This window comes from Crocuta crocuta, unplaced genomic scaffold (genome assembly GCF_008692635.1).
Source record: "Crocuta crocuta isolate KB4526 unplaced genomic scaffold, BGI_CrCroc_1.0 scaffold1, whole genome shotgun sequence".
NCBI classification, from domain to species: Eukaryota; Metazoa; Chordata; class Mammalia; order Carnivora; family Hyaenidae; genus Crocuta; species Crocuta crocuta.
Genome location: NW_027527930.1, coordinates 2,565,076 through 2,575,603, shown reverse-complemented (window position 1 = coordinate 2,575,603; position 10,528 = coordinate 2,565,076).

Genomic DNA, 10,528 nt, shown 5'->3' with positions numbered 1-10,528 from the left:
AAAATATTCTAGATTTAATAAATAATCTTACCTGGTCAAGGGTAGCTTCCTAGGAAAGAGAAAATATTTTGTTTTAGTGTATTGGTTTTATTAATTTATGAATAACAAACATTTATGAGGTACTTTCATTCATTCAGAGATAACTATGCCAGGCACTGAGGATACACCATGAAATACAATGAACACTATAAGCAAGACCATATAGTAATAATACTTGTGGAGGTTACAGCTTAGTCATATACCTAAAATAATAAAACATATTATTCTGGTAATTTCTCAGATCAATAATGGGGAATTCCAGGAGGATACTGATATATTTAAATTTATTTGGACTTTATTTTAAACATAAGCAACTTGAACACCAAATAAGGGTATCAACTGGGGTTCAAATTAAATTCATTATTGACTTTCCTCTTCCTATACCAATAACAAAAGAAAATGTAAAATGTAATTTTGCTAAATTAGTACAGGGCCTTTTCCCTAAAGTCTTAATTAAGTTGATTTGTTGTAACTAAAAGTAAAGGGTGTTTTTTTTTTTTTTTTTGCCTCCCAAGCGAATGACTATAAACATCAAAAAGATCAAAACTAAATAGTGTTAAGAAGGTTGTGCTGATGGGTATATTTTTTGATCTATCCATATGCTCAGCATAAAAAGAATTTATAACATTATAGTTCAAATGCACATCTTGATAAAAGACCTTCATAAGGTTGTAAAAAGTCTCATGAGCACAGCAAACTTTATAGAGCCTGAGGGGTGGAGGCAGGAAATATGACTTGCTACAAACTAGATTACAGGGGTAGCTGAGTAGGAGATTGCTAATCCAATATTCAAAATAACACCAGAAAGTGTCTTTCCATTTCCCACATAAGGAAACAGGTCCGGATATCGTTAAGTGCAACCTGACCATTCTTAGAGAGCTTTCACAAAAAGAATTTGAATGTTTAGGACTCCTCTGATTTCTCTACAGAGTCTATACTGTTTCATTAAATGGAAAGTTTATTTGGTATATCTGTGCTTTCATGAGCAGGAATGTTTATGTTCAATTAGCACTGAATTTGGAAAAATAAATATATGATAATGTCCTAAATATAATGCATCATCAGAGACTATAAGAGGATTTGATGTAGAATTTACTCAAAGTAAATTTTTCCTTGATTAGTAATTATGGATAAAATAGACAGCATTAGTCTAGGCAAAAGTACAAAGAAATGGCTTTGACAGTAAATATATAGGCAATCATATGAATAACTGTTCAATTTATTATTAACTACCAAGGCTAGAATAATATCTTGAGGAAAAAAATGAATATATCTTTAGAAGTGCACCCAACATAAAAATTTAATGTATTTTAATTCTGCAGAATACAATTTTGTATTATAATAAACAAACTATTACCAGCTGCAGTTGGTTGTATTTCCTCAGTCTACGAAGCTGTTCCTATTCAAAAGAAAATATATTCTCAGTTGCTTGGATACCATTCAGTCCAACCCCAGCATTTTTAAGTAATGAAGCTAGAATCTTACAATGTCTTTTCCAGAATAAAGAATGAGGAACTATTAATCCTACTTTAGTGTTACATCTATCACAGATAATTTGGACTAATTTAAATATTTCTTTTTAAAACATTAGAAAGCTGCTTTCTTAACTTATTTTTTAGTTTTTTAGTTTTTAATTTAACTTAATTTAATTTATTTATTTATTTTTATTTAGAGAGAGAGATCCCATGATCTGGGATCATGACCTGAACTGAAATCAAGAGTCAGACACTTAACTGACTGACACACCCAGGAGTCCATTAACTTATTTTTAAGTTAAAATAAATTAAAATACAGTCAGTTTTTATATACTCACTATAAGTGAGTATTCAGACAATTTTACTTAAACAGTATCTTGTGTCAGAATTACTAAGAAAAATAAAAATGAGTTTTGCTTTCTGACCAAATATTTTAACTGGTCAAATGAAATCAAAATATTCGATGAACTGGGGGAAAAATGATGATGCTTCTGACATTAACCACATTTATTAATCATTTACTTTGCCTGTGGATTGTATTAGCTGCTTTTACATTATTTAATATTTATTTATTTATTTATTATTGTTATTTTAGAATTTATAAACTTATCGCAGCTAAGTAAACTGTCTAATATCACATGCTGGTAAAAGGCAAAGCTTAGGGGCAAACTCAAGTTTGGCCAAATCTATAGACTGTCATTTAAATACTAGGCTATTCAGAACTGAAGCAGACCATACAATGCAAATATGCCGCTGAAAGCATGTATTGAAAACCTGGGATTAAAAAGCTCTTTAGTTTTATTTTCAGAGAGGAATCAGTCAATTCTAGAGTCCATTAGACTGTTTACTATGGATTAAATTTTAGCAGATAATGAGGAGTAATAATTTATCAATATAACATTTTTACTCATTTCCTGGTACATTTGCCTTTGATAAGCTTATAATGAAATTTTACCAGATAACGTTGAGAGAGTATGTCTTCCCTTGGAATGGTCTTCTGCTAAAAAACAAAAAACAAAAAAACAATCCAAAAATATATATATATATACACACACACATATTTATATATATACACACACACATATATATGTGTGTGTTTGTACATATGTGTGTGCGTGTGTATATATATATATATATATACATTTGTGTGTGTGCATGTGTTTGTGTATTGTTTAGGCAAATTGTAACATATCTTGGGAAATATTACTATATTTTAAATTTGATGAATACATCTTACCTCAGTGTTATTGGGAACAACTTCCTTCAAAAAAATGGAAACAGGCACACTTTTAATTTTATGACATTAATTTACATTTAAGGTAACAATGTTACTTAACCAAACACTATTACTAAATAACTGTGGTTAACTGATTCGAGCCACAAACACCTGCATAACCGATACAAGGTGAATAATTTGAAGTATATATTGTATTCGAGATTCCCTTTCTTCTTTTCACCAGGGAGGTTATTCAGAATGTTGAAGGTGGGTATAAAATATTCACCTTTAGTGAAGTCATAGAAACTAGGGTTGGTCTTATTTTGTAATTTGGATGAAGGTCTCCCAAAGTTAATGGAAAGACCTCATCACCTTCTATGCCTACTATTTTTTTCCCTTAGGTTAACAAGGGGCAAATAATTTGTAATTAATAAATCTAGAATGGGCTGATTTCTACACAGAATATAACATGTTAACATAATTGACTTAGAAATGTAGCCACCATTGTAATTTTTAACGACAAGATTGAATTCTGCCAAAGTCTGGGAAAAGCAAAATAACTAGGGAAAAAATGGCAAAAAATGTTTGGGCACCACACATGGCCGGATATCATTGTTTGCCCAAAAGCAATCCTGTCATTTTGTCTCTGACAAAGAGTTGTTTTCTTACATCTGTTGGGGTGATATTCACTTGTGTTAAAGTTGGAGCAGAGCTGCATACATAGCACATTGTACAATGAGACCTTAAGAAATATGTAACCTTCATGGTGCAACAAGCTTTCACAAATGTTTTCTAACTAACTAGGATGTTGAATTAACATCAAAATCGCTTACCTCACTTGAACTGGTGCTAGTTTCCCTTTGCTAAGAGGAAGAAAACCAGTGTTACTGACCCTGGTATTTTTAGAGTTGTAAGGGAACTAGTTCTACGCTTTCATCATGGGTTGCTAACTCCTGGTCTCAGATTTGAAACAAGTGATATAAAAGGCTTCAGGGCCAATATAATATATTTTTTTAATTATCAATTTTATTTAAAATATATGGAGAGAAGAGAATATAAACTTACCCAATAATTTAAAATCATCTTTTAGTGAAACAAACAGAGGCGTATGAATGAGTAGAATGCAAAATGTATATGGATTCTTATGATCAAAATGAAATTTGAAGAAAAAAACCCATTGAGTGGAGCTACCCAGAACCCTGGGTTAAGTGTTTATTCTCGTCCACTTTTGGGGCTACTTTGAAATGAATAATCTGGAAACATTAAAATACAACAACCAATTTCAGCACGGACTTAAAATTATATTAGCTTTTAAAACATCTACACTTAGATATATGTAGTTTTCCTTCTAAGTCATGTATGTTTATATTTATATATGGATATAATTTTTGTATCCAAGTGCAAATTTTAAAAGACTGATTTTAATATTCAAAAGACTATTCATCTCTTCAGAGCTGATGAACCATATATTATGAATTCTATGTTTTTTTCATAGTTTTATATTGGGTAGCATAACCCATTGATCCCAAGTGATTGCTGCAATAAATTCTTTCTGCCCAAAGACTACCCTCAACATTGAGAGAGCTCATACCTTGAGATGGCAGAGGTAGATTTTGTTGGAGCCTCATGTTCTATTTGTAAACATTCATGCATATTTTGCTTTTTGCTCTTTATCTTAATAAATAAGCAATGTTTTCACTGATTATCATACAAATGACATATTCTCTCTTCCAATTTTAACTTTATCAGACATGACATTGTACATTCTTGGATGTAATAGGCCCGTTTGAGAAGTTTAATCTTGCTCACTTTGGGAATATAGTTTTGTATAACACAAAGCATATAGTATATACTAAGTATGATATGAAAGTGTAGGATTTGTCTTGACATGACATGTCCCTTAGGAAAAGAAAAGAGAATTAATTTTGTGGTTCATGATAAATATTCAAATGTAAAATAATAATTTCCAGAATAAAATAGATAGCAAAGAAAATAGAAATCTGAGGCAATAGCCAAGTGATAAGGAAAATAAAAAAGCCTGCCTTCCCTGGCCTGAGTCAACCAAAGGATTTACCTCCCTAATCTACATTTCAGGGTTTAATAAAAACTATTTTGAATTCTTACATGTTGTGATAAATCAATGTAAATAATTCTATATTTTCCTTTAACCAGTCTAAATTCTTCTTTTTTCTTTAATTTGGCTTTTTCAATTCAAGAGCAGCACCGTATTAAAAGATCATGTGGTAAATAATAAAAGTGCACAAACCACAAAATGGATTTTCTCCATCTATATTCCATAGCAATCTTGTGACATTATCAATAAAATTTAAGCTCAAAATATGAGTGCCGGCTTATTTCTCCAGCTAATTCTGGCCAATGTGTGATATGTCCTTTTTTTTTCTTGAATTAGAGATATCTGTCTTTTTGTTTTAACTTAGAACTATTTACTTTGTGTGAGTATGGAAAATTATTTACTTTGTGAGGAATATTTTTACTTCCTTATTTTTCTTATATTAGACTTAATAGCTTTAAAACAAAAGTTCATACTTCAGTTGATTTGTTCTAGTATTCTGACAAGAAGAAATAATCATTCAGGTATGTAGGGTAGTTAGATATATTTATCTCATGAATGTTGAGCACCTGTGTGGTCTCTTTATACCAAATCTCTTAGAAATCTAGTAGACAACCCAGATTTTAAAAATCATGTTTAAATATGGTGAGTTTCAATTGTGACTATGTAAAACATCCTTGGAGCAGGTATATTGCTTTATATAGTGCCCTAACGAAGCATTTCTTCAGCTTTGGTGATAAGTACAAACAATTGGCCAGTCCACAATTGCATCCATGCAGGTACACATTCTTTCCTTTCTTCATTCATCTATCCATTCATTCATACTAATATTTTGTCCCCTCATTGCTATAAAGTAACATCAATAAAATCAGGATTCTTTAGAATTCTCAGCAGAATTCATTAATTTGAATGTCTGAAAAGTTCCAAGAAACTAAAAATGCCATAGATAAACTTTCTTTCTAAATTGAAATAATTTTCCTACCACAAGAATACATTTTTTTTTTTGCCAAACTATTTAAAGAAAAAAATTTGGTACCTTGAGCTCATCATTCTGTTTTTCTCTCAGAAGTTCTCTTTGCTGAAATCAACAAAGTGTAGCATGTAAAATATATTTTTGAAAGGACTAACTTTTAAAATAATTTAAATACCACTGGTATTCCTTACCCTGCTCAGTTCACTGAGGTATTCCTTAGGGATAGAAAAGAAAAGAGAAACAACATTAGTGAAGAGGGATATAAGTGAATGAACATCTGTAAGAAAGTGTACCTTGCATTCTGCTACTGCAAATTAAAAAATACATATGTTTTTCACAAATACACTCATATTTCTTGCTATATCATTTCTAAGTTTCTCTTTGCTAAGCTTTCTTTGCTTAAGCTGTATGTAAGTATGCACTTAAAAAAAAAAAATGAGGCACCTTTTGATTTTAGCTCAGGTCATGATCTCACATTTGGTGAGATCAAGCCCTGCCTTGGGCTCTGTGCTGACCATGTGGAGTCTGCTTGGGATTCTCTGTTTTCCTCTCTCTCTCTGCCCCTCCCCCTCCCGTTTGTACTCATGCATGTGCTTTCTCTCTCTCTCTCTCTCCTCTCAAAATAAATAAATAAAATTTTTTTTTAAATAATAAAAAATTGTCCCTCTATATTTCATTTTCATCTTTTATCTTATTTCAATCATAGTTCTGAGTTCTCTTGATCTCACCTGTCTGGTTCAATAAACCTAATGTTTATTTCTGTACCAGGCAATAAAGAAGCAAACAGCACAACACTTGATTCCCATTGTTAACTTTATGGTGTATCTTGTGGAGATCTTACCTGTCTTAACTCTCTTGGTGTAAACTACAAAAGGAAGGAAGGAAGGAAGGAAGGAAGGAAGGGAGGGAGGGAGGGAAGGGGGGAAAGAAGGGAGAGAAGGAAGGAAGGGAGAGAGTGAAAGAAAGATGAAGGGAGGGAGGAAGAAATAAAGAAGAAAAGTTATGTTAAAAAAATCATTTGCAAATGATAGGCAAAGTTGAGTTTCCTATCAAATTTTTAAATAGTGGTCTTGAAGTCAAATTTCTATTTGTGTTTTATTTGACAATTAAGTCACTAAATTATAGAACATACAATACATAAAGGGGTATTGTTTAGAGACAGAGAATGTTCCATCATAATGGGTGTGGAAATTGTGTGTTCTACCTAGGTTATGCAAAGAAAAGCATAAGTGTTTTATAAAGAGGCAAATGCATAGGCACAAATTAGAATTTAATATAGCTCATTAATATTTGAACATCTGGCTTAATATTCTTTGTGGGCCCCTGGGTGACTGAATGAAGGGCATATTTAATCAAGCTAAGTCAAGACACATTTATAAACTAAAATTAAATACATTTCCCAGAAAAAGACATGTTTGCCTTTTAAGAAAAATAAATGGATACCACTTACCAGAGCAAACCTGAGATTCTGTCTTTCTTTGAGGACCTCCTATAGAATTAAAGTGTGAATGACTAACAAAAACTGAAAAACATATCAAAACAAGGAGCATGTTTGTTCATTTGAACACAAGTTCTCAATTTTAATTAGGTAAACCAGCATATTTCTTAGCTAGAAGAAAAGATAGTTTTAATTGTATAATCTAATTTTTAAAGCTAAAGGACACAGCCTATTTGGTTTTTTTCCCCCTTTTTAACAAGGCCTATAGATTTAGTAAGTCTGTGCTTAACAAATTGTCAAAAGAGGAATTGAATAAGGATTTAATCAAAACAGAGATTTGAGAGAGGAATTCAAGTAGCTGCGTACCTGGATACATTTGAAGATAAATAAAAACTGGAGTAGGGAAGACTTTCACCATTAATTATATCTAACAGAAAAGGTTGGGGGCTGGTGGCAGAGAAAGAATCTTACCTCTCTGCTCTCTGGTTCATTCTGCAAAGAATAAAAAAATAAATTAAAAGGTATTATTAGTTCAATTAGTGGACAGAGTGGAGGAGAAATGGCTTTTGCAAAAATGTGTACAAGTATCTAACTGAAGATCCAGTGTGTAAAATGACATCAAATTATAAATCACATGTTAGAAATCAAGTAGAAGAGAAGGAAGCAAGAATACATTAAAATAAATTATGTTAACATATTCTGTTTAACTATTTTTCTTGAATATTAAGGTTTTTATTAACCACAAATATTTATGTAAGTCCATGTGCCCTACTCTCTAAGTTTGTGAAAAAAAATTCTCAACACTTGAACTGAATTTATTATATCGCAGTGAATGTGAAACTGGTTTATAGAGAAGAGAACAGGTCTAGCGTCCATGTGTTATCAATACATCATCACCTACATCCCATAATTAGAGAGAGTTCTTGGAACACAGAATAGAATACTCACTTGAATGAGTTCTGGCTGTCTAACAGGATGTTTCTGTGAGAAAACAATAGAGAATTATGAACAAAGCAAAACAAAAAGTAATCAAAATACAATAATAATTTCACAATACATACATGCTATGAATTTAAACATTACTGTTGGAGCAAGGTTTGTATTTTAATAGCTAAACTTATCTGAAACCAAATTTCCTTGGGAGCAAAATGGGGGAAAAAAGAACTATAGAAATTTAATTAACAAATATCAAAGAAAAATAGGTTACTTATTTTCTGTCTTTGGGATATGGCAGAACATTGAGAAAAGTATGTAAAAAGACATAAAAAACTCTTAGTTTAAATTAATCAGAATGATAAGTTTTTCTACACTACTAATATTGCATGATCATTCTAACGATGATTGTAAAGCATTATAAATTTGTGGAGCAAAATGTATGCTTCCCTAATTAAATGTTGTTTGTCTGGATTTTATTTTTATCATCAATTTAATTATTAAAAGATTTTCTCCGTCTGAACCTTGACTCTGGAGACAAGGCTAAGTTTGATTAAATGATAGCATAAACATTTTTGATGTTTTCTTGGGAATAGAGATGTAGAATCTCTTTTCTGAGGAACCTGTATTCATTTCATTTGTAAGGACAAGAGCTACTCCAATGACACATTCCTGAGGACTTGGATCTTTTTTTTAAAGTCAGAGATTTCTTTCTCTTGGTGCTTTGAGAATAGCATTAAAAAAAATTCTATTGGTTAAGAAGTTGAGTTATTGATGATTCCTTATTATCCTAATAGGGATTTAGAGAATAAGCGTCTCATCAATAGAATAATGTTTCAGCACTTCAGAAACATTTGAGTCTGTATTTATCTGATAGTTATAATGTCCAAATAATCCAGATCATTACTTTATGAGCTGTTTTTCCTTCAGGTGATCCTTGTTTATTCCTCCCTCCTTCATTAACTACACATCACAAGAAAAGAAAATAACAGTTTGCTTCACATAACTAACAGAAGGGCTTTTTTTAAAATTTTTGAAAAGAACAAGAATTTACATTATCTAGTTTAATGGTCTACGGTGACCACAGTAACTTGATCTCTAAATCAGCAGAATGAGTCTCATATTCTACACCTTGGCCAAAAACTGGTTGCCACAGCTATCTCAGATGAAGGTTGACTCAGTTTCCAAAAGTAAAATACACTGGAATATGTGGCTTTATGTTATATTTGGTAAGGAAATACCAATACTTATTATATGTCTACAAATACACTAGTTCTATAATAGACCCAGGGAAAGAGCCTAATTACATCCTTTGATGCTTTTTATTATGTTGTGTAATAACTTATTTTTTCATTCTTTTTTTTTCTTTTACTTTTTTTTTTTTTTTACTGAGTAGTGTTTATATTTCAAGTCAGACATTTGATTTGGACTTAACACTTGTGACGCATCACCATAGTTTTAATATCAAGACTTTACTAGCTAATTAGAGATCATCCTATGCTTTAAGATGATTATTCTCCATATTTCATGTTTGATAAGATATCAGGTCCTTTCTGAGAAGAATCTCCAACTTCCTAAATTCTGTACTGTACTCACAGGCCTGGCAAGGGCAATAGCCACAAGGCAGGTAAGGATGAGAACCTTCATGGTGGTCAAGGCCTAGGGAAGGGAACAAAAATAAAAAAGAGTTAGGTCTTATAATAAAATTTGTTCAATGAAAAAGAAATTCATGATTTTCCAACAAAGGAAAATTTATGACAAGATAGGTTCATTTGAGAAGTGGTATTTTAATTAACATGATTTTTAATTTTGCTACTTAACATAAATTTAGTTTATGATTCTAGTTATCTTGCTCAGTGCTTATTTTAAGAATACCAATTTCTGACCAATATTTTTATCCACTAACATTCTAAAACAAAACACTTGATTTTTGAATATGATTTATGGTTGTGTCTGAGGAAGAAAGAATAATCAGTATTTACGTACAATTTTAAAAAACCCAAACTTTTCCTCTTAGGTCTTCAGACTTATTTTATCCAAAAATTTTTGATAATTTCTCCTTTAAGTCTATTTTAGAGCATCCTGCTCTTTTGGAATCTTCATGAAAGATAACATCAGTGCATTATGTAGAAATTATTACTCTCCATCAATTATTTAAAAAAATCTAGCTATCACTTCATTTTTGTCTACACTAATCTATCCATGACATAACTGTAGGAAGATGATTGGACAATATCATAAGATTCAGATGTCTTGTTATGTTTGATTTCCAGAGTTCCATCAAACTACAAGAATCTATAACTACTGGTATTTATATGTTGTAGGAAAATGGTTTCTGGGTAAATTGTTCTTAAAAGTCATGTTATACATGCAATTTGTTTAT